The sequence below is a fragment of the Mustela lutreola genome, chromosome 8 (genome assembly GCF_030435805.1).
Source record: "Mustela lutreola isolate mMusLut2 chromosome 8, mMusLut2.pri, whole genome shotgun sequence".
NCBI classification, from domain to species: domain Eukaryota; kingdom Metazoa; phylum Chordata; class Mammalia; order Carnivora; family Mustelidae; genus Mustela; species Mustela lutreola.
In genome coordinates this window covers 26,322,204-26,345,847 of record NC_081297.1, presented here as the reverse complement: position 1 = coordinate 26,345,847, position 23,644 = coordinate 26,322,204, and the positions used below count along the sequence as shown (strand labels likewise).

The window sequence follows — 23,644 nt, the reverse complement described above, 5'->3', positions numbered from 1 at the left end:
GTCGTTTGCAAATATCTTCTCCCATTCTGTCAGTTGTCTTTTGATTTTGTTAACTGTTTCCTTTGCTGTGCAAAAGCTTTTGATCTTGATGAAATCCCAGTAGTTCATTTTTTCCCTTGCTTCCCTTGCCTTTTGCGTTGTTCCTAGGAAGATGTTGCTGCGGCAGAGGTCGAAGAGGTTGCTGCCCGTGTTCTCCTCAAGGATTTTGATGGATTCCTTTCGTACATTGAGGTCCTTCATCCATTTTGAGTCTATTTTTGTGTGTGGTGTAAGGAAATGGTCCAATTTCATTTTTCTGCATGTGGCTGTCCAATTTTCCCAGCACCATTTATTGAAAAGGCTGTCTTTTTTCCATTGGACATTCTTTCCTGCTTTGTCGAAGATGAGTTGACCATAGAGTTGAGGGTCTATTTCTGGGCTCTCTATTCTGTTCCATTGATCTATGTGTCTGTTTTTGTGCCAGTACCATGCTGTCTTGATGATGACAGCTTTGTAATAGAGCTTGAAGTCCGGAATTGTGATGCCACCAACGTTGGCTTTCTTTTTCAATATCCCTTTGGCTATTCGAGGTCTTTTCTGGTTCCATATAAATTTTAGCATTATTTGTTCCATTTCTTTGAAAAAGATGGATGGTACTTTGATAGGAATTGCATTAAATGTGTAGATTGCTTTAGGTAGCATAGACATTTTCACAATATTTATTCTTCCGATCCAGGAGCATGGAACATTTTTCCATTTCTTTGTGTCTCCCTCAATTTCTTTCCTGAGTACTTTATAGTTTTCTGAGTATAGATTCTGTGTCTCTTTGGTTAGGTTTATTCCTAGGTATCTTATGGTTTTGGATGCAATTGTAAATGGGATTGACTCCTTAATATCTCTTTCTTCTGTCTTGCTGTTGGTGTAGAGAAATGCAACTGATTTCTGTGCATTGATTTTATATCCTGACACTTTACTGAATTCCTGTATAAGTTCTAGCAGTTTTGGAGTGGAGTCTTTTGGGTTTTCCACATATAGTATCATATCATCTGCGAAGAGTGATAATTTGACTTCTTCTTTGCCGATTTGGATGCCTTTAATTTCCTTTTGTTGTCTGATTGCTGAGGCTAGGACCTCTAGTACGATGTTGAATAGCAGTGGTGATAATGGACATCCCTGCCGTGTTCCTGACCTTAGCGGAAAAGCTTTCAGTTTTTCTCCATTGAGAATGATATTTGCGGTGGGTTTTTCATAGATGGCTTTGATGATATTGAGGTATGTGCCCTCTATCCCTACACTTTGAAGAGTTTTGATCAGGAAGGGATGTTGTACTTTGTCAAATGCTTTTTCAGCATCTATTGAGAGTATCATATGGTTCTTGTTCTTACTTTTATTGATGTGTTGTATCACATTGACTGATTTGCGGATGTTGAACCAACCTTGCAGCCCTGGAATAAATCCCACTTGGTCGTGGTGAATAATCTTTTTAATGTACTGTTGAATCCTATTGGCTAGTATTTTGTTGAGTATTTTCGCATCTGTGTTCATCAAGGATATCGGTCTATAGCTCTCTTTTTTGGTGGGATCCTTGTCTGGTTTTGGGATCAAGGTGATGCTGGCCTCATAAAATGAGTTTGGAAGTTTTCCTTCCATTTCTATTTTTTGGAACAGTTTCAGGAGAATAGGAATTAGTTCTTCTTTAAATGTTTGGTAGAATTCCCCCGGGAAGCCGTCTGGCCCTGGGCTTTTGTTTGTTTGGAGATTTTTAATGACTGTTTCAATCTCCTTACTGGTTATGGGTCTGTTCAGGCTTTCTATTTCTTCATGGTTCAGTTGTGGTAGTTTATATGTTTCTAGGAATGCATCCATTTCTTCCAGATTGTCAAATTTATTGCCGTAGAGTTGCTCATAGTATGTTCTTATAATAGTTTGTATTTCTTTGGTGTTAGTTGTGATCTCTCCTCTTTCATTCATGATTTTATTTATTTGGGTCCTTTCTCTTTTCTTTTTGATAAGTCGGGCCAGGGGTTTATCAATTTTATTAATTCTTTCAAAGAACCAGCTCCTAGTTTCGTTGATTTGTTCTATTGTTTTTTTGGTTTCTATTTCATTGATTTCTGCTCTGATCTTTATGATTTCTCTTCTCCTGCTGGGCTTAGGGTTTCTTTCTTGTTCTTTCTCCAGCTCCTTTAGGTGTAGGGTTAGGTTGTGTACCTGAGACCTTTCTTGTTTCTTGAGAAAGGCTTGTACCGCTATATATTTTCCTCTCAGGACTGCCTTTGTTGTGTCCCACAGATTTTGAACCGTTGTATTTTCATTATCATTTGTTTCCATGATTTTTTTCAATTCTTCTTTAATTTCCCGGTTGACCCATTCATTCTTTAGAAGGATACTGTTTAGTCTCCATGTATTTGGGTTCTTTCCAAACTTCCTTTTGTGGTTGAGTTCTAGCTTTAGAGCATTGTGGTCTGAAAATATGCAGGGAATGATCCCAATCTTTTGATACCGGTTGAGTCCTGATTTAGGACCGAGGATGTGATCTATTCTGGAGAATGTTCCATGTGCACTAGAGAAGAATGTGTATTCTGTTGCTTTGGGATGAAATGTTCTGAATATATCTGTGATGTCCATCTGGTCCAGTGTGTCGTTTAAGGCCTTTATTTCCTTGCTGATCTTTTGCTTGGATGACCTGTCCATTTCAGTGAGGGGAGTGTTAAAGTCCCCTACTATTATTGTATTATTGTTGATGTGTTTCTTTGATTTTGTTATTAATTGGTTTATATAGTTGGCTGCTCCCACGTTGGGGGCATAGATATTTAAAATTGTTAGATCTTCTTGTTGGACAGACCCTTTGAGTATGATATAGTGTCCTTCCTCATCTCTTATTATAGTCTTTGGCTTAAAATCTAATTGATCTGATATAAGGATCGCCACTCCTGCTTTCTTCTGATGTCCATTAGCATGGTAAATTCTTTTCCACCCCCTCACTTTAAATCTGGAGGTAGACTTCATTATTTTTTAAAGATTTTATTTATTTGAGAGAGGGAGAACATGAATGGGTGGGGGAGGGGGAGAGGGAAGCAGGCTCCGTTAAGCACACAGCCAGACCTGGGGGCATGATCCCAGGACCCTGAGATCATGACCTAAGCCAAAGGCAGATGCTTAACCAACTGAGCCAACCAGGCACCCCTCCTCTTCTTAAAGTATTTTTTAAAAAGCAGTTTCTGTAATTTCTCTATCCAGGAAATTATAGATACAAAACATCAATATTTAAAACCAACTTGAATGGCATTTGCCTATTTTTTTTAAAGAAATGACAGTGTAACTCAGATAATGTTCTTAATACCAAAATAATCATTCTATTTGCATAATCTTTTAAGAAGCAGAACAAAAATTCCACCCAGGGAGCTAAAGTCAACAATGAATAAGAGGAAGGGCTCTAGTCTCAGGTACCTGGAACCAGACAAAGGCAATTTAGCCCCAACGCACAGAAAGCTGGGCAGAAAAATATATGGGAGAAATTAAAATTGATCTATTTTTCTTCCTGGTCAACAGAGAGAGGGTAACATAAGGGCAGTATGGAACAGTAGTGGGGCTTAAGCTTTATCGTCTGAGAAACTGAAACCCAGCTCCACCACACATTAGCCATCTGACCTTAGTTCAACAATAACAGCACTTAAAATAATCATTCAATAAATATTAGCTGTGGGCAGGGCACAGTCCTAAATGTGCGCACCCATCAACTCACTGAATTTTCACAACACTCTGAGGTAGGCTCTGAGGGCCAGAGAGAGACTAGGAAGCTTGTCCAATTTCATACAATTAGTCACAGGAAGGCCAGAATTCAAACTCAGCCCAAGGAATCCCAAAACCTTTGCAGGGGTTGCCTTCTGAGCCCTGGTTTCCTTGTCCTTCCCTATAAGGGCTGCTATGTGAATTAAAACCTCTGGCCTGTAAGATAGGGACTCATCACCTCCCAGATCCAGTGACACAGCTGCCACCCTCACAGGGCACAGTGTCTCGGGTAAGCCAACTTCACCTGTTCAGAGTCACAAACTTTATCTTTTTTTCTTCTACCCTCTCTCTGCCCCACCCCTTAGACACACCTCCCACACACATACCTTTCACTGACCTAAGGAAATATGTACTGAAGAAGGGGAGAGTAATATAAGCCCTATCATGAGTATATTTACTGAAGGAAGGAAGGGAGGTAGCTCATGTTTGTAAGAGGGCGAAGTTGTCAGGCTTAATTCAAAGCCAAGACCATGACAGGCAGAGAGCCACAGAGGGTGTGCTGGAATGATCTTGGGGGTTACGCAAGGAAGATCTCTACCAGCAAGAGAATGAAGGCAGGAGGGAGCCTCGGCAGCAGTGCTGGAGTGGGACGGACTGGGCCAGTTGTGGCTTGGGGATCTGGCAGAAATTAGAGGGCAGGGCCTCAAATATGCCAGGAATTCTGCTGAGGGCAATAAACCACCTCACAATGCAAAGCTGGATTGCATTAACATCAGTTTTGGAAACAGGAAGTACCAGTACCAAGTAGTAGCTAATAAGTGTTGACAGAATTTTTCAAAATAGGGTTACATTCTCCCTTTCTTTCCTGTTCACATTAGTTGGCAAATGCCATCCCCTTCACTTCCTCACACACAAAAAGTGGGTAAACAGAGGCACTCCCAGGCTGTTTAATGGACCTAACCAAAACACAGCAATCAAGTTAACTGAACCAAGTTGTTGAAAGACATGCCAATAATACACCAGCACCCAATTACTGAATCAGGCCTTTTTTTCTTTTTTTTTTTTTTTTTACAACCAAGAGTAACAATGTGAGTATATGCTTCTATGGTAGAACAAGTTAGCCACCAGTGTCAGACACAACTGTTAGTTGTTGTAGCAACAGCAGACAACAAGACTTGCTCCGATTGGTGGTTAGCAATTTACCTCTTTGTTTCCCATTATACATCTATCACTACTTATTATAAAAACCACCTTCCAAGTATTAAGATATCATTAGCTTGCCAAACCAAGGAAGAATACAACCAGTAAGTCTGACTTGGAAAAAAAAAGCACCGAGAAGCATGAATACCATAAAATGAACTTATGAATGTTTAGAAAACAAGACATTGTTACTATAAGCTATTTCATAATCTCTAGAGATACAATGTTTATTTTTAGACTGGAAAAAAATTAACTATGGGACTAACTGCCAGATTAAATAATATTATCTAATAAAAGTAGTTTACAAATACATCTACTATTTTAATTAAATGAAGTACCGAATGACACTGTCAGCTTAGAATCACTAATGTCAATCCTACTGGTTATAATTAAATGCCTGATTATAAAATAAACACACAAAGTATCCTAGACTTTGTCTTTAATCTAGTTTTTATTTTGCCTTTCATGCTTGTTTTAAAATAAATTTTATTTCCACCTCACTAGTAAAAAACAAATTTTGTTTTCTCTTAAAATGGTTCACTGCAGAGATAGAGAGATTCGACTGTGACTTGGGATTACTGGACATTATTTCCTCATTGCATCTGTTACTGACCCTTTCCTTTACAATTAACTAAACATGCTTTGTCAGAGGGCACAGGCCCAAGCCTAAGAAATGCCAGGTCCTATTCCCTGTCACCTCACAGGCTCTGTGCATTCAGAAAATGACCATGCCTCTTGGGATGAGTTTCCTCACCTGTGAGCCCCAACCAGGAGATCGGAGGTTCTCATTAGTCAGGACAGTCTGAACTAAACCTGAGACTCCCTTGCATGCATATGCACACATGCGCGCACACACGCGCGCACACACACACACACACACTGCACTGGGTAACACAGGCTCCATGACACAGGTCTTTCAAAGCCACACACACTGGCCCATCCACAAAAATGGGAAACAAGAGAAATCGTTTCTTTACCCATCTGCAGCTATAATACAACTAGTAGGGTGACCCTTATTAGAGATATTTTAAAATCTCTGACCCATAGGAATGGTTATTAAAGCTTGAGTATGAAGGCAAGAGGGAGCCCTTCGTTGCCTCCTTGGGGCTTTCAACAGTCAGAGGTGATTAGGCAGCAAGAGAAAGCAAACTGAGGTAACAGACCTTTACGCGCCTTTCTCAATTCTCAGCGTAAACAAACAACAACAAAAACACTATTTGATTAATAACAATGACTTAAAATGGCCTTCCTGAGAGTCCTGGTGTGTCATCAGAACTGACTGATTTGAAAGTGGTAATTTGATATCAGAGATCTACAATCAAGGAGTCCCTGATTACTCCTCCCCAAGCACAGATCTCCAAGTGCTGATCACAGAGTTTCTGCATTGTTCTTGGCTCAAACAGGACGCTGGGACTGAAGAAGGAAATACACCAGTCAGCGCTCAGCATGCCAGATACCAGCCAGGTCACAACATTCTCCTCAGTCGCAGCCCTGACTGGGAGAGCTCTGCTCTTGACACAACAAAGCCATACAGAACCCCCAGCTTAATTAGCAACCTACCGTGAGTCCTTCTCCAAAGGACTCTGTAGGCTGTGTCTGGGCCACAGCCACTGGTCTGGCTGGCCCTGCCACTTTGCAGAATACCCACATACTAACAGTTCCGTGGCTAAAAAAAGGCAGTACCAGCATTTTCTTTATTAAGAAGACGAACATCAAAGCAGGACACCTGCACTAAGAATGGACTTTCTTCCCGGGAAATTATCTTAAAATGTAAATTAGGTCAGGTCCCTGGCACAATACCTTCTCTGAACCCCTGGCAGCGGCCCTAACTCCCTACCTGAGTGGACCCTGGCCAACTCCTCACACACCAGTCTCTCCCCTGCCCTTGCTCCCCACACTCCAGCCACACTGGCCATCCTGGGTGTCTCACCTGGCGGGGCTTCACACCCCAGAGCACTCCCTCCCAACCCATCCCCAGCCTCTCCCTACAATGGCTCATCCTCGCCCTTTTCATCTCTACCCAGACATCATCTTCCCAGAGCACCCCATTGAACCGGGGTCCCTCCACTCTCAGTCTCTGTCCTGAGCTTGTGTCCCACTCTCACAGTCTGGAACTCCTCATTTATTGCTGGATACATGTTATTCGATGATAATCCCTTCTAGATACGGAGCTACCTGAGGGCCTGGGGCCATTTCTCTTGTACACCACTCTAACTCCAGGGCTTAAAATATACTAAATGCTCAATTATCATTTGTTAAAGTGATTCAATATCTCAATAAATTTTGCATCGGAAGAGATGGAGCCCATAAACATTTTTATTTGTCCTAAATTGGTTATGGTGCAAAAATAAAACAAAACAATTCACTGGGCTAAATGAATTTCTCCCTACTAAACACCCACCCTTGGTCGGGTCTGTGCTCTCCTGCAATCTTCTGATTTAAATGGGAATAAAAAAAGCATTTGAAATCTGTAATAGAAACGGTATTATCAGTGATGGTTGAATCTCAGGTAATCCATAGAAATACTCCTCCTCCTATGAGCTACTGAATAAATGTTCCAGACACCAGTGAAACACTGTATTTCATCTCGTGTAACCTTCATGGCAGTTCCATGAGAGAGGTCTTCTCATGCCTCCTGACAGAGCAGGAGCTGATGCACAGTGACCTGGTAACTAGCTCAAGGTCATATAACAAGAAAAGGTGGGTCAGCTGGGTGGAGTGCTGCCGGAACTTGGCCTCCTCTACTGCTCCATCTTCTGTCCCTCCTAGAGCAGTCCACCCCCATGGGAAAGAAAGGGAGACAAGGCAGAGCTGTCTCTTCTCCTTTTGGAACCAGGCCATTATTTCTTTATTAAGTTTTTAAGGGAAAAAAGACAAGTCATCTTTTGACCCACCCGGCGTCAGTCAGCTTGCCTTCCCCGTTGCCAGCGCCTCCTACTTCCCTGAACCTCCGCTTTATGCATCTCCATGCTTTGGAATTCATCACACAGTCCGTAACTCCTTTCTGCCCCAGCCTGTGCACGCATATGAGTGTTGAGCACACAATCACATGCAAACATGCAAATCTCTTTCCAAACTCCAGTTCGCTCTCTCTAGCTTTTTCAAGTCAGACGGTAAATAAGTCACCTAAACTATTTCATCCTGAGGTGTAAGAAGAGGCAAGTAACTCCCTTGACCTTCCTAGAGATGCTCAAATGCATAGCATAAAAGGTTACTTGCTCACAAAGTACAGTTTGAATTATTACACAGCTTGAAAATGACCAAAATTAGGTGAAAATGTCGACAGGAAAATGTCCAGGATGATAATGAAATCAAGCCGGCCAACCAGCCACCACTCACCTGATGGCAGTTTTCCTATCTATCGTCCTCCGTTTCTGAACTCAGAGTCCAGGCTGCTCACAGCTGTACTTCTGGGGCGAGCTACAGGGAGAACTGGAAAACTGGGCTACAGGAGGGGCACTGAGCAGGGAGATGCTAAATCCAGTGTTTGCAGCTGGAGGCCACCTACACGTTGGTGCTGAATTTTTAAAAACACTTCAACACCTTAATAATATGTTCTGCCAGGTATAATAAAAGTGTGCCCAAGGAGCTTGAATTCTTAAGCTGCTAGGAGCTAAATGTGAAAGGAAGCCCAAAGCAGCAGAGGAAGATGAGCGAGGGGAGGGGGAGGAAATCCCTTCAACTACTGAGTTGTATGGCTCCAAGAAAAGAACAGCAAAAGAACACATCCCCCAACAGGCCACGCTGCGTGAACCTCCATTTTCCTTCAAACGCTCCACAGCTGTGGTTTATACCCCTGGCTTGCACATCCGAACCACCTGTGGAACTTCAAAACACAACACCAGGGGCGCCTGGATGGCTCGGTGGGTTTAAGCTTCTGCCTTTGGCTCAGGTCATGATCTCAGGGTCCTGGGACAGAGCCCCGAGTCGGGCTCTCTGCTTGGTGGGGAGCCTGCTTCTGCCTCTCTCTCTGCCTGCCTCTCTACCTACTTGTGATCTCTCTCTCTCTGTCAAATAAAATAAAAAATCTTAAAACAAAACAAAACACCAGCGTCTAGCTCCAGTAGAGAACTGAAAGGGGAACCCACCATGTTCAGCGACACCTACAACAGGGTCTGGGCCACAACATAACCACGTAAAGAGGAAATGCTGGTCGGGAGTGCAAGAACCAGTGAGCCCACACGTCTCCTCTCAGTCCCATCTCCAAGAGCAACCACCTTTACCAATCATCCATTTATCTCTTCTTCCCTGACTACCTCTGGTCTCAGCCCTGAGTGCCAGAGACATAGGGCAGACCACATGACAGACTGGCCCTCAAGGAGCTTCCATTCTGGTAAAGTCACATGAAAGAGATTTAAGGTACGGTATTAAAATAAAGGAGGGCAGCTAAAAAAGATTCCCCCAAGCAATTTCCATCAGTCTTCCTGACCTCAAGTCCTTTGAGCCCCCAGCTCCTTGTTCCGTGCTCGGATACGTGTCCATCGCGTCGTGCTGTGCTTCAATGGCAGGCCAGGCCCCACCCCCCCCATGGCTCTGTTCAAAGCCTGGATCCAGACACTCAAACCTGATTTCCTCTGTGCGCTGATGTGCCCCCACATCCTCAGACAGTGTGACTGGAATGGTCCAAGTCAAGCTTCTCCTATCAATATCCTAGGTCTCATATTTTCTCTTTTTTTCATTGCCTATCCTACGCTTGGGGGATATAAAAGATCGACAGGAGTCCCCTTAAAAGTGTTTCGTCTTTTTTGTAAAAAATTAGCAAGATACAGAACATATTAATATCACACACTGATTCGGAGCTAAACTGTACAGAAGGAAGGGACAGAGACTAGTCAGTGTGAGCACCTCAGAAGCAAGCCTTGAGCAAAGGGTTTGGCCAGGCAGAGTCAGCAATGACCAAGCAGGATGTTTGAAGGAGCACCAAGGGCCCAGACAGGGGAGAAGTAATGAAGACACCGGCCTGACTGAAACCAGGAGGACTCATCAGGCAAGTGGCAGGAAAGAAGGCGGGAGGAACAGCTCAACACGGAGCTCTGCAACGAGGTGTGGTTTACCCAGGACACTGGAAGACAGGTGTGGCATGACGCTGAGAAGGAGTAAGGCACAGATGCAAACTCTTTCAAGCACACAGAGGAAATCACTGTCATTAACTCTGATTCAGCCTATCATAAATATCTGACACACAGTTATTTTCAACAAGAACCTCATCAAAGTGGTTCCTAATCCTCCCATTCCGACCATTAAAAAATCAAGTCGAAGTATGCCAGAATGCAAATATTTACAAATTTGAAAATCAAAAATGCCTCCCACCAACCTCCTGGGCTTTCTCAAGCTCCATCTTCACCGTCTGCCAAGCACACTGGTGTGCTGGGAGCCACGGATAGACAGGAGCATAAACAAACAACTATCTGGCCGTCCACGTGTCCTTTTGTTCCATAACATGTGACTGTCAACTGTTTGTCAGGCACGGTGTTTGGCAGTTTGAATCAAGGTATAACACAGCAAGCCTTTCGTTCCCTGTCTTTCAAAGGAGCTATGACACCTGGAAAGCAAATACAATCTGTTCATAGCAGCCCCCAAAAGAGAAGCTGGTGAGTTCATTCATACGTTAATTCATCAAGTTTTTATTTCACGTATTAAGCGCCAGACACTATCCCAAACCGTGTGGAAGGAGCAGCAAAGGAAACAAAGCCCCTGCTCTGATGAAGCCTATATGGGGGGTGGGGTGGGCAGGCAAGCAGTGGGCAAGCGAACAGGAAGGTATGGATTTATCAGACAGGAAGGAAGTACCATGGTAAACACACACAGGTAAGGAAACAGCGGTGCCATTTTCGGTGTTTGGGGAAGACTGCAGACTGAGAGCAGACACCTGAGTGGTATTTGAGCAAAGAGCTGAATGAATGAAGTGAGGGAGCCAGCCAGGCTGCTATGTGGGGAAGAGTTCCACTCCAGGTAAAGGCACAGGCAGAGGCAGAAGCTGAGACTAGACAGCCAGGAAGCCTGGGGAGCGGGAGCAGGTGCCAGGTGAGATGGGAAAGCAGTCAGGAACAAGAGTATGGGACATACCACAGGTAGGTGGGGGTAAAGCGCCCCTGCAGGTTACAAAGCTGATGGTTTTGGTAACACAGTGATAATAACAGTCCTCCTTCCTTACTTGGAATCTGCAGATCCTTCCAAGTCTGGTCTATTACACAAAAGATGAGGTCAGATCTGAAAAATAAATTCAGTGGAAAGAGAGGTTTTGATATTAAGGTGAAGAAAGCACCCTATATATTTGGAGAGCATTCCCTGCCCTCCAAAATATTCAACTCCAAAAATCGGATGGAAATCAGAGTATTTCTAAACTTAATGATGCTTTAACCATTAGGGATGCCCCCAAGTAGAATATTCTTAACCATTTTAGTCAGAGGATAGGATGGTTTTTTAATGTAAAACAGTATTAGAATATGCAATTAAGTAGCTTCCCATCATAGTTTACACTTCAAAGCGAGCTGTGCCTTAGTAAATAGTCTTGGGAGAGAATGCAAACACTGCACGTCAGAAACATATTAACTAAAGCCACAGAACTGTATGCTCAGCTGGAAATATCAAAGGGATGTTCTCATATTTAAGATGATAAGTGGAGAATGCAAAACTGCTAATTTCCTGCTTTATGGATGTATTGTAGCTTCTGGAGACATCTTAATAATCACTTAATTATATCATAAGAAACATAAAACAAAAAATGCCAACAGGATGAGATCCTCCATTTTCAGAAAAACAGACCGTCAGCAGATTTGGATTGCTGTCCACAGACTGAGGACAAAAAGCCTTAAAGCAGCAATATTTTAGGACAATACAGTGTCAGGGACATAATAGTGAGCAAACATCCTTTCTAAATCCAGGGGCACGCAGGGAACTAATCCCCAGAGGTGGGCTGCCCTCTATTTCTCTGAAGCCGCTTCAACTTCTAGCCATAAAACCATAAAGACAAAAATGCGACAAACACCAACACTGACAAACTACTCCAAGGCAGTAAATGAGAGGTTAATTACATGCTGATTTCCAGGATATTTCTAAACTGTGAGAGTAGCTCAATCACCTAGGACAAGATGCTTTTGCCATTCTACAAGATAAGAAATAGTGTTCGCCTGAAGTGTAACAGAAATGAGAAAAGGCAAATCATGCCTCTGCTATATAGTTCAACGACCAATACTTTTCTTGAATAATTCCTGAGTCAAGTTTCTCTAATAAACCAATTAACTGCCACTGAAATAAAAAGGCAAAGTTCTGAGGCTTAAAACAGTCAAAGAAAGGTTATTTTAGTATGTTAAATTAACAAAAATTTAAGGGGGAAGAAATGGATCTTGCTACCACTCCCAACTGGAAATATTGGGGTTCTTCTTGTAAAAGTTGGCTTTGGGATAAGGGAAACAGTTTAACAGATATATTTATTCTCTCTTAAAAACAACAGCAACAACAACTTATTTTTCCTTCCAACAACTTATTTTTAGAAGCAATGTGCAGATTGTAGAAAACTTGGAAAATATATAAATGTATAAAGAAAATGAAATATCGGGGTGCCTGGGTGGCTCAGTGGGCTAAAGCCTCTGCCTTCGACTCAGGTCATGATCCCAGGGTCCTGGGATCTAACCCCGCATTGGGCTCTCTGCTCAGCAGGGAACCTGCTGTCTCCTCTCTTTCCCTGCCTGCTTCTCTGCCTACTTGTAATCTCTGTCTGTCAAATAAATAAATAAATAAATAAACGTAAAAAAAAAAAAGAAAAAGAAAAAGAAAAATGAAATGTCATCCATGACATCCATCACTAAACATACCTATATTTTGCTATATTTTCCTTTCAATTAATACATACTCCTCTTCATTCTTTAGCAAAATTAGGATCATTAGATAATTTATTACAATGGTAAGCACTTCATCTGTGACAAAACACTGTTTAAATATGGTTGCATAATATTCCACTACACAGATGTCTGGTAACTGACTTAACCATCCCTTTTCTGTCCTATTGAGAATGCAAGATACATTAATGAATTTTAAAGTAACAGACTCTGTTGAGACCCATGTTATGGCTGCAGAATCTACACTGTGCATAACCTCTAAAAAACCACTAGTCATGTTTTAATGTAGTATCAAAGAAGAATACCCACAATTATCCGAAAAGGTTATTTCAATGCTCCTCCCTTTCGCAATGGCACATCTGTGCAAGACTAGAGTTTCTGCACACTTCCACCCAACCTGTCAACACACTGCAGGGCGAAGCAGACAAGAGAACTGCTTGTCTTGTCCAACCCCAGAATTCCGGGATCATAACCTGAGACAAAGGCAGGCACTTAACTGACTGAACTACTCAGGTGCCCCTCTGTTTTGCTTTTAAGATGGAAGACTTGAGTATTCACAAATCTTTTTGAGAAAGAGACACCAGAAGGGAGGTTGAAACAGAAGGTGGGAGAGAGTGGTGGTAGAGAAACTGATTTCCAGAAAGTCAGGGGGATATTTCGTGCATTATGAACAGGAAAAAAAAAAAAAAAAAGGATACAGGACGGAGCAGCTGTGCAGAGGGGCAGAAGGAAGAAGAGAACATGGCCTTCACATGACTATTTTTTTAGTGGTGGGAAGATGATCTGCTGAGAGTGAAGGCCAAGTAGGAGAGATGTGGCTGACTTTAAAGCTGGAGATTTACATGTTGAGAAGGTTGGATATAGTCACTGTGGAGAGTGAGAGTTTAACTTCCTGGCAGTGCTGAGTCTCTGCTGAAGGTGGGGACCAGCATCTTACAGTGGCATCTGTGACCTGTTCTGAAGAATCTGGCAGTCCAGACCCAGTCCAGCAGGCTGCCTGGTCCACCAGGGTTGGGATGTGCCAACACAACAGGCAGAAGGGAATCTGGCATACTGAGAAGTGCACAGTAAAATGCTGGCCACGGAATCAAACAGCAGAGATGCTGCGACAGACTCTCAAGATGTAAACGGGAGTGAGGAGCTGGAAACAGGCCTGGAAGGTGAATCTCTGATGTTACCTGGGACAGTCTGTCAGATGAACTGGATAGGAAGTCCTGGCCAGGAAATGGAACCTGCGAGTTCCAGAGCAGAAGCAACTCTCAGTATTATCAAGATGTAGGACAGTGACTCGGTGACCCACTTGTTCCAGTTTAAGCACTGAAAGTCCTGCATCTGGAGAAACCGGAATGGTTCTAAAACTGAGTGTCCATTGCAGGAGAAAGGCCCAGACCCAGGCCCAGGCAAAGCAGGCCTGCTGCTCCCCCACGTTGGCTGCCACTGGGATCACCTGGTGAGCTCCCAGAACTCCTGAAGCCTACAGCGAAGACTGCCACCCAGGTGCCAAAATTTTCCGTGGATGAGGAGCTGTAACTAGCGAATGATAGCACAGAGAGCAGGAGACCATGACTGTCAGGAGCCTAAAAGGACAAGAAGTCAAAGAGCAAGGATAGGCAGGGAGCCACGAGGAGCAGGGGCCCCATCCTGGGGTGTGCAAGAAGGTGCCATCTCCCAGGAGGCAGCAGCAAACTCAAAGAGCGCAGTTCACCAAGGACCAGGAGGTGAAGACTTCTGGAGGAGAAACTGGCTGATGACCAGGCAAAAGCACAGCATGTGGAAAGTGTAGAATTTAGGTCAGAAGGGGGAGCACAGAGCAGTCCTCCGAGGCAATTTGCTGGAGGCCCAGGGCTGCAGGAGCCCACAGAGCTAACTGCAGGGAGAAAGGGAATGGGGTGGGAGGTGACCCCACGTGGGCTGTGGGCTGGCTGGTGGCATAGTGAATGGCACCCCCAGGGCCCTGGCGTCCCAAGCACAGGTATACTTTAACACAAGGAGGCTGCTATGTTTTGTAAAGATACACATTTATCCTGAAGAAAAGAGATCAGGAATTTTCGAAGCTTCAGAATGGGTTCCTCTGGTCCTTGTCTGAAAGCCCTTTCCTCTTGGGACTCAATTCTCTGATGTCTGTTTCACAAATAATCATCTTTGTTCGATATTCAAACCTTCACCCAACCATGAGATTCTCCTCACATCTCTCACACTTCACTAATAACTTCAGTGTTTTACCCGAATCCAGAAAATCGTCACGGATTTAACAGATATAGCTGCCAATAATTCATACAGAAATAGAGTGAAGAATATATTTCTTGACAATCAAGTGCCAAAGTTATCACCATGGAATGAAGGAGAGGGTATGTGCTGCACTGTGTTGTGTTGTGTCATGGGAGTTGTGTTTTTCAGTGAGTGTGTGTATGTGTGTGTATGTGCCCAGCCAACACGTCTGTGTTAAGAGTATACCACCTGGAGATCTAAGTCGTACGGAAGTTTAGAAAGACTCAACAATAAAACACCATTTCAGCGAAAAGCTTTTAGCATTATTTATAAAAAATATATATGCAGGAAAATGTCCTCCACTCAGGAACAGCACAAGTACTTCTATTCAGTCTAAGCTTGCTCTCAAGTTCTGGGCAAGACAGAGTTCATCCAGGCCTTGGGGGAGGTACTAATCAAACAAAAAAGTCCAGTGAGCTCACAGGTGCCAGGAGATATGATGGTTACTCAATAGGTAGGGCTGGGAAGGAAACCAAGGATCCTTTGCCTCCTTCCTCACACAGCCCACAAACAAGTTCGCTCTCTCTGTTGATTGAAGGCCAGGCTTCAGGAAGGAAAGTGGAACTCGACTCTCTTGCCTCACGAGGGTACTTCTACAGTTTCCCAAGACAGCCTCAGCCCAAGCCAAAGCTCAAGCCAGAGTTCATCAATAACCAAGGCACAGACAATGGAACAAAAACCCCCCACCAACAAGGTCCATTGCCTACAAATGCAATTACCAGTAAATAAATACTTCTAAATCATTTTGTTTAGCTACAGAATGAGGATTCTTTTATAAATTAAAGCTTTCAAAAGTTAAGTCAGTATTGCTTAGGCTGGAATTTGTCTCTGCTTTCAAAATTTAACTTATATATAAATAAATATGAATGTGCCTAGGGCAGATGACAGTCCTATGTTAATTAGGGTGGCCCCTATGTTTTCTCAAATGAAAAGACACTGCAAATGCTCCTGCCCAAGAAAGACAAAAACAAATAGAAAAAAAGTGTGTGTGTGTGTGTGTGTGTGTGTGTGTGTTTGAGAGAGATCGATCCATGGGTCTATACCAACCTTACATTGTCACCAAATGTTTGTGCACACCTATCCCAGACACGAGTGTGGCAAAGTAGCAGGTAGCAAGGCAAGTCAAAGCCACTGTGAAAATTACACCACAATGAAACAGAGCATTTACATCCTTTTTCTTATAATACAGTTTCATAATAGACACCCAAGAAATCATCTTTCCTGATCCCAACCAGGGAATAAGCAGCAAATCAAATTCAGAGCATATCAGTATGTTTTGTTTTCACGCACTTGTGTTTTTTTATATCCACAACTACTAGGGAGAAGGTGAAGGCAATGAGTGAGACAATTTCAAATCAAGTGCTATTCTGCTCAAATGAAGTACTTCAAAATGCTTATCAGTTCTGTAATTTTCAATGGATGATCACATTTTTACTAGAAGCGTGTATCTTCAAAGAAACTGCATGGTTTAATCACCCAAATGTAGAAGAGAGGATGGATAAATAGATGAAGATAAAACTTACTGGATACAAAAAAGGTATTCTGAAAAGGTAAGCAAAGTACAACTCCACCAGAGTATGAGACAGATGGACATCTGAAGAAATCTTAGGGGGAAAAGTTTATGACTATAAGAGACAGAGCCTCTTACAGAGCTCTCCCCCTGGCAAAGACATGTCCAAAACTGTAACAAGATGTGGTTTTTTTTAATTTAACCTTGTATCATACAGGTCTGCTGCTCTGTTAAACCCGCAAGTTCAAGTTCAAATTCATATAGTTTAAGGACTTAGATTGTTGAATGGTCCATGGAGAGATCTCAAGGTTTATTATTACCTCAGATATACATTTTCTTGTTTATGCTTTCCTCATGATCATTCAAAGCTTTGAAAAATCAACCTCTATTAAGAAAAAGTTTGCCCAGGAAATTGCCCCACACTTGTCATCTGATTCAAGGCATAAGCGACAAAAGGTTATGAATGCTAACTCTGGATATTTGCAGGCTCTTCACTCAAGGCAACAAATAAAAAAAAATAAAAAAAACCTCAGTAAGAAGGCACCTCCCCACAGCAGTAGTGCCTTGTAGAGGGGAAGAAAAGCCTCCCAAACAAGACTTTACCACTACCACTCGCTCCCCTACCAAGAAGCTCTCTTTCTGGAACTCAAAAAAGACAAAGTTCAACTTCAAAGAGAGATGCTGTAGTAAAACCAGAAAGCAGGAAAGTTGGCATATCCATCTCTGTGTGCAAATGAATGACCTCATGAGGCATAGAAACAAGGGCAAATAATGCAAAACAAACTGTTCCAACTCTGGTACCAGTTACTGACCTTCCAGACCAATGGAACATGCTGTCTCTGGCAGCACAAGCAGAATGTGCATAAAACATCAGCTCCTCTGCTTGAAGGCAAATACCCTCTATTCCAGTTCACTGAAATCGAATTACAAAAGCAAACACTTCCACCTACAAATCAGTGTCCTGAGTGCTGTGACAATACACATATATAAACAAGTCCGTGCCTGTGCAGCATTCCCAGCACTCACACACCTAAATCATGCTCAAGTCACCTTTCCAAAGGCTTATAAATACCCCCCTCCAACTATAAGAGCTTGGGCTCTAACATCAGTAAGATGTCATCGCCATACTTACAGCATAGACGCTTTAGGACAACTAAAACTTGCACTCCTAAAGATCATAATTCAGGACATTATGGTCCACTTATAAAATATGCTGGGAACTTTCTATTTGGGAGGTGTGGGAGGAAGTGTTTCATATAATGGGAAAACCACAACCAGGGGAAGAAGGGTCTTGAGCTCTGGTCCCAATTCTGTCCAACTACCTGCAATAAACTCTGGTCTGAGAAGGGCTCACCTCTCTAAATCAAAGAAGTTTCCTTCTAGGTCTAGATTGTTATTCATTTGTTAGAAAATACCAAATCTAGACACAGCCTGTGCAACTACAATTGCAGAGGCACACGCAGGGCTTATGTAGTGAGCTAACGTCAGCACTGGCCCACAGCGCACTTGCTCCCGCACCAAGCTTGACACACAAGAGTCAAACAAAAAGAACCCGAGAGGCAGTCCAGAGACAGGCTCCATGGACAACCCTGAAAACTGTTTACAAACCATGCTGCTTGGCTCAGATGTGATTCACTAGAATTCCTTCCAAGTGTATCATTGTGGACCTCATGAGTCAGTTTGCTCTTCTTGCTCCTTCTTTCTATCTGCCCTGCCCATAACATGGGAAACACTGCACACACCTCTGCCCAAATGAAAAGTGCAGTAAGACCTGGTAGACACTTAAAAGTTCAGCTCCAGTCCACCTGTGAAAAACATGGAACTCCAACAAGGTGTAGAATAACACACACACACACACACACACACACATTTCACAAAATTGTAATGATATCTAATATAGCATACATTTTCTATTGTGTTTTATGTTATGAAAGTACTGTCACCCACAGTATAAAACAGAGTGAGATCCATCAAAGGATGGATGTGTATGCAAAATGTGGCATAAACATTCAGTGGAATATTACTCAGCCTTTCAAAGGAAGGAAACCCTGACACCTGCTACAACATGGCTGAACCTTGATGACGTCACGCTGAGTGGAATCAGCCAGACATAGAAAGATGAATGCCATATCATTCCACTTACATGACGTACCTACAATACTTGAATTTAGAAAAACAGAGGATAGAATGGGGGCTTCCAGGGCTGGGGGGGGTAGGAAAGAATGGGGAATTAAGTGTTTTATGAGGACAGCATTTCCATCTGGGAAGATGAGAAAGTTCTGGAGATGAACGGTGGTGATGGTGGCATGACATTGTGATGTGTTTGATGCCACTGACCTATGCTTAAAAAATGGTTAAAACTGTTGTGTGTCAACTATATTCGCAATGAAAAAACAATTTTAAAAATGGCAAATTGTTATGTATATTTTACCACAAAAGAAAGAAAAAAAAACCCAAAACATAAAAAAACACTGGGTTAGGAAGCAGTCCAACTGAGAAACTCCCCTAAAGATTGAAAGCCTTCTCTGCTATGTGGTATTAATGAAAATGGCACAACTGGGAAATCATACTTCCAGCAGTATTCAGGAGAATTTCATGTGAGATAATAAAATACAGGTCTCTGCCTCTGGCTCCTGACCCAGCGTTCCTAAAAAGGAACCCTAGGAGCATCTCTCGTTCTCATAGTTGGTCTTTGACCCCATCCTGAACAGGGCTCCCGGAACCCCTGTAAATTCCTAAAGTGGTTAGAGCATTTGGCTTTCGTTCTAATGAGGCGACTATGGGGTGGGCTCCTGGATGAGAGATGGTCACCAGAAAGACCAAGCCATGATTAGAAGCCTGGCAATTTTCAGCCCCACCCCTCACTTCTTAGAAAGTTAATAATTGATCATGCCTCTATGAGGAAACCTCCATAAAAATCCCCAGCACACAGGGTTCAGAGAGTTTCTGAGCTGGTGAACACATCAATATACTGAGGGGGGGGAGGCGGTGCACCCCAGTCCACGGAGACAGAAGCTCCTGCACTCCGGACCCTCCCAGACCTTGCCCTATATATTTCTTCATCTGGGTTGTCATCTGCATCCTTCACCATATCCTTCAATCAACTGGCAAAAACTGTTTGCCCAAGTTCTGTGAGTCATTCTAACAAGTGATCAAATCCAAGGATAAGAGGTCAAGGGTACCGCTAGGACAGGAGTTGGGGGCAGCGTGAGAACCTGCTGGTGTCTAAAGCAGGGAGCTTCAGACATGAGACTACATCCATGTAGAGAGTATCAGAATTGAGTTAAATTACAGGGCACCCAGCTGGTGTCACCGAGAAATACTTGGTAGGGACAAACCCCATAGGCCTGGTATCAAAGGTATTGAGCACCAGTAGGGCATCAGAAGAAAGGAGAACCAAAGCCGGAGAGGCTGGGCTCTTTTTCTAAAACAGCTAGAATCCTAACACTTTATTCCACTTACACTATTAAACCTGAGTTTCTCCTAACTATAAAAGAGGAATAAGGATGTTTACTACTAAATTAAAGAGTCAAGATGCTTAAAAAAAAATAAAAAGTTTGTTATGAAAAGTTGAGAACACTAAGAACACTATGAAAATTTAGTTAAGAATAGAAATTATAATATCACTGAATAGAGAAAGGGTACTTTATTAGACTAAATCTTCCCAAAGTATTTTGAGATTAATAGTATGTCACTTCTATTAAAAAGCAGGAAAAAGAATAAACACCGATTTCAAGTTCAAAAGGAGTATAATCATTGCAAGGCTTTTTTTGATCAAAAGATTGTTTCTTTTTAAAAGCTCCTTTTATTTCAAAGACACACTGATTACCATCACAGTGTTTACCCTTGCTTTTTAAGTTGAGAGCTGAGGATTTCAGCTCTCAAAAATGGTAGGAGGCATCTTGTTCTCTTACCCTAATTTCACATCCAGTGTCCTCAAATGCCACACCTTTTATACTCAGATCTATACAACTACATTTATAACACAACACATGTCCACAGAGGGAACTCTGGATAAGTAGCCCCCTGTTTTTTCCACAAATGTAAATAAACATATGTATTTATAATCCACAGTTTTCTATTCACATATGACTCCAAGATTAAAGCCTTTTTTCCCCTCCAAATAAGCATTTTTGGGTGACTAATATTTTGATAGATGCACTGGGCCATGAGATACAATGAGTTAAAAAGTTTTATTAAAGGTACTATCATTAATACTCAAGAATGGTGGCTCCTTTCCTGAGTTCTTCTCAAGTGAACCGGTCCTGTTTTTACGTTTAAATAAGGCTTCATAGGGCTCTCCATCTTTAGGCCAAGGGCACATACATACAAAGCCCTCTTCTGATCAGGAAAGTTCAATAAGCAAAATGGTACCAAGTTCACTTCCAACAGAAGGAGCAACTACCTTGTATAACATTTGTTTGTTAACCTTGAGTACAGGCCTTAACTAGATATAAACTCCCCACAGGTAAATATCCTGTGTACTTATCTGTGCCCAGGATACTGGGTCTTCCATCAGGAGTTTAATAAACGTAAGTTAAATTAACACACTCCACAAACAATCCATTTTTACTCATTTCTTCCTATTTTGCCAAATCTAAGTGATTTTTCTCAAGGTTAGAAATATACAGAAGAAAAAAAATCTAGAATAAACAAGTTCTTCACTAAGATGATTACACATTTCCTTTGGAGATTCTGAACAAATACCACCAGTTTATAAATATGACTGGTCTTTACTTGAAGGAAAAGACTCCACCTCAAACATAACAAGAGAGGGGATCTTGCCAAAATGTTCACTTTTTGGTCAATGCTACAAATAATAGGGTTCTTCATTTCGAATCAATATCCCATTGTCAGGAAGCAACGAAGGGCCATTGATACGGCAAGAAAACACAAATTGCACCTCAGTCACCAGAACCAAGTACTGGAAATTCCCACTGAGCACAAGACAAACATGACCATCTTAGAAGAGGTTCGAATGAGGGAGGGGCAAATTGCCAAATCAGTGAGGATAACTCACATTGACAGAATCACACGATAACTCCAAGAATACAGGAATTTAATTCACCTGTGATTTATCACCATCCTAGGCGCCTCTCCCAGTCACACGCTCCACAAAGGTGAAGATATTTTTCCTCAGATGGTGTTAAAAAGGACAACCTCATTCACAAATTTTAGGACTTTACCAAAATTATAACAAAGCAAACACAACCATACAAAAAACACATTCACTTTCTATTAATTTCTATTAGGCGTCTCAGAAAAACACTTGTACCAAACACCAGGCAAAACCTCACTCTTTATATTATGCATAAAGCTCAAGTCAGTAAACAAATTGATTTTCTAAGAGGGAAGATATTTCCTTAATTGCTTATGAAATCGTTACCAATTTGATACACCAATTTTGAAAACTAATTTAATAGGATGTACGCTTCTCAAAAGTGGGTTCTGCTATTAAGCATCACTTATAAACAGCCACCGCGACTAGTGTAAATCTTCGAACACACAAGACACAAAGTTACTGAATAACAGGATTCAAGTCCTTTGGAAACAGCAATGCTTAAGAAATCATATTTTAACATTCAGAAGCCAGTTACCTGTTTTCCCTATCACAGTGCATATTCCTTTTAAAGCCTTCCTAACTGCAAAGTAGCCAGGATCTTGCAACTGGAATAAACCAGATAAAACCAGGGAGAAATTCACCTCAAAACCCTACTCTGATTATTTACAAGTTCCTACCTCCCTACCTAGCTGGCCACGGCCCTAAAATTGCTTCCCTGAGCTTATCAGCCAAAGAAATGGAAACTACCTAAGCAAGCACAGAAATTTCGGTCAGCAGCATTGCACGGAGTGAAAATCAGACCCAAGTTGGCTACTCAGTACCTCTCATTAGGAGGTAAGACGTGGGTAAAATTGTTTTGGCATTCCCTAGTTCCTTCCAGAAACATGGGGGTACCTCAAAATAAATCCTCCATGCAACTAAATCCATAGAATTTAAAAGTTAAGGCCACACTACAGAAGAAACAGTAAAGTATGAACCATGAACAGCAGTGTCAACAATATCCCTCATTCATTTACCCACAAAAAAAAAGAAAGAAAGAAAGAAAGAAAGAAAGAAAGAAAGAAAGAAAGAAAAAAGCACATGAAACACATGGCTATTTTCTATTTAAAAAAAAACAAAACAAAACACAAGCTGTTAAAGGCCAAAGGCATAGGATTATGCCTGGCCTTTAATTCATTTTAATTTACCGAGAGGAAATGCTAACGTGATCCTCATACTTGGCCTCCCATGATCCTGATTTCATACCAAGATGAAACTTAATGTATTCTGCAGAATTCTCCTCCCAAATATTTCCTTCCTTGCTGAGAAGACAAATGACTCAGTTATACTCAGTGATTAAAACCTGAGGACCTCTTATCCTATATTGCTTGGACAGTATGAGACGGTCTCGAAGGCCTTGCATCCAGTGGAAGGACACCTGGGGTTACAGCAAACCAAGAACAAAGCAGAGTCTCTGTTGCTGGAAATACTCAAGGTTCACAGACTGTAAGTTCTACTGGTAGTGCAAGGGGAGGGGGAAGATAGGCAAGAAAAAACGATCCTACGAGGTTATCTGTCAGGTCTGGTGATGTTAGAAAGACAAATAAAGCAGGGTAAGAGGGTGCAGAAGGTCAGGGAGCTGATTTTAAAAGGGGCGACAGAGAGGCCTGTGAATATTTGAGATGGACTTTCCAGAGAGTGGATCTGGAGAGCCCCACAGACCCTGGCCAAGCTTGTGCTTGGCTTGTTGAGGAAAAACAGAAAAAAGGCCAGTGTGGCTGGAGCAAGGGAAAGACGAAAGTGGCTGGAAACTAGGTCAGGGAGGTGGCAGGGGCCAGACCAGCTTCAGATTGCACTTGAAGAAATGGCTGATTCAGGCATCAGGGTCCTGATGGAAATCAACTAGCCGAAGCTTAAAGCGATGCCCTGTCCCAGCCTTATAAGGACATAGGGAGAGCTCCAGGGACCATCTCACTGTGGCTTCACCTGTGGGTGTCCACACCAGCGGGAGCCCGGTTCCCGGGAGCAGACACAGAGTAGGGCGCTCAGGATTAATGCTGGAGACCGTATAGGCTC

At 42.4% G+C, this 23,644-nt stretch overlaps 1 protein-coding gene across 5 annotated transcripts in view; it reads right to left on the bottom strand.

Annotated features, from left to right (window-relative positions):
* The window catches only part of FAM107B (family with sequence similarity 107 member B), a 227,850-nt gene that overhangs the window by 32,408 nt on the left and 171,798 nt on the right, over nucleotides 1-23,644 (bottom strand). For 2 of the 5 annotated variants that reach the window (XM_059184084.1, XM_059184085.1), the window contains exon 2: nucleotides 10,978-11,121. The exons of 2 other annotated variants lie outside the window; for them this stretch is intronic. The gene's annotated coding sequence lies outside the window, so the exon portion shown is untranslated. The remainder of the gene's footprint in view (nucleotides 1-10,977; nucleotides 11,122-23,644) is intronic. One more of the 5 variants, XM_059184083.1, reaches the window with a different exon arrangement.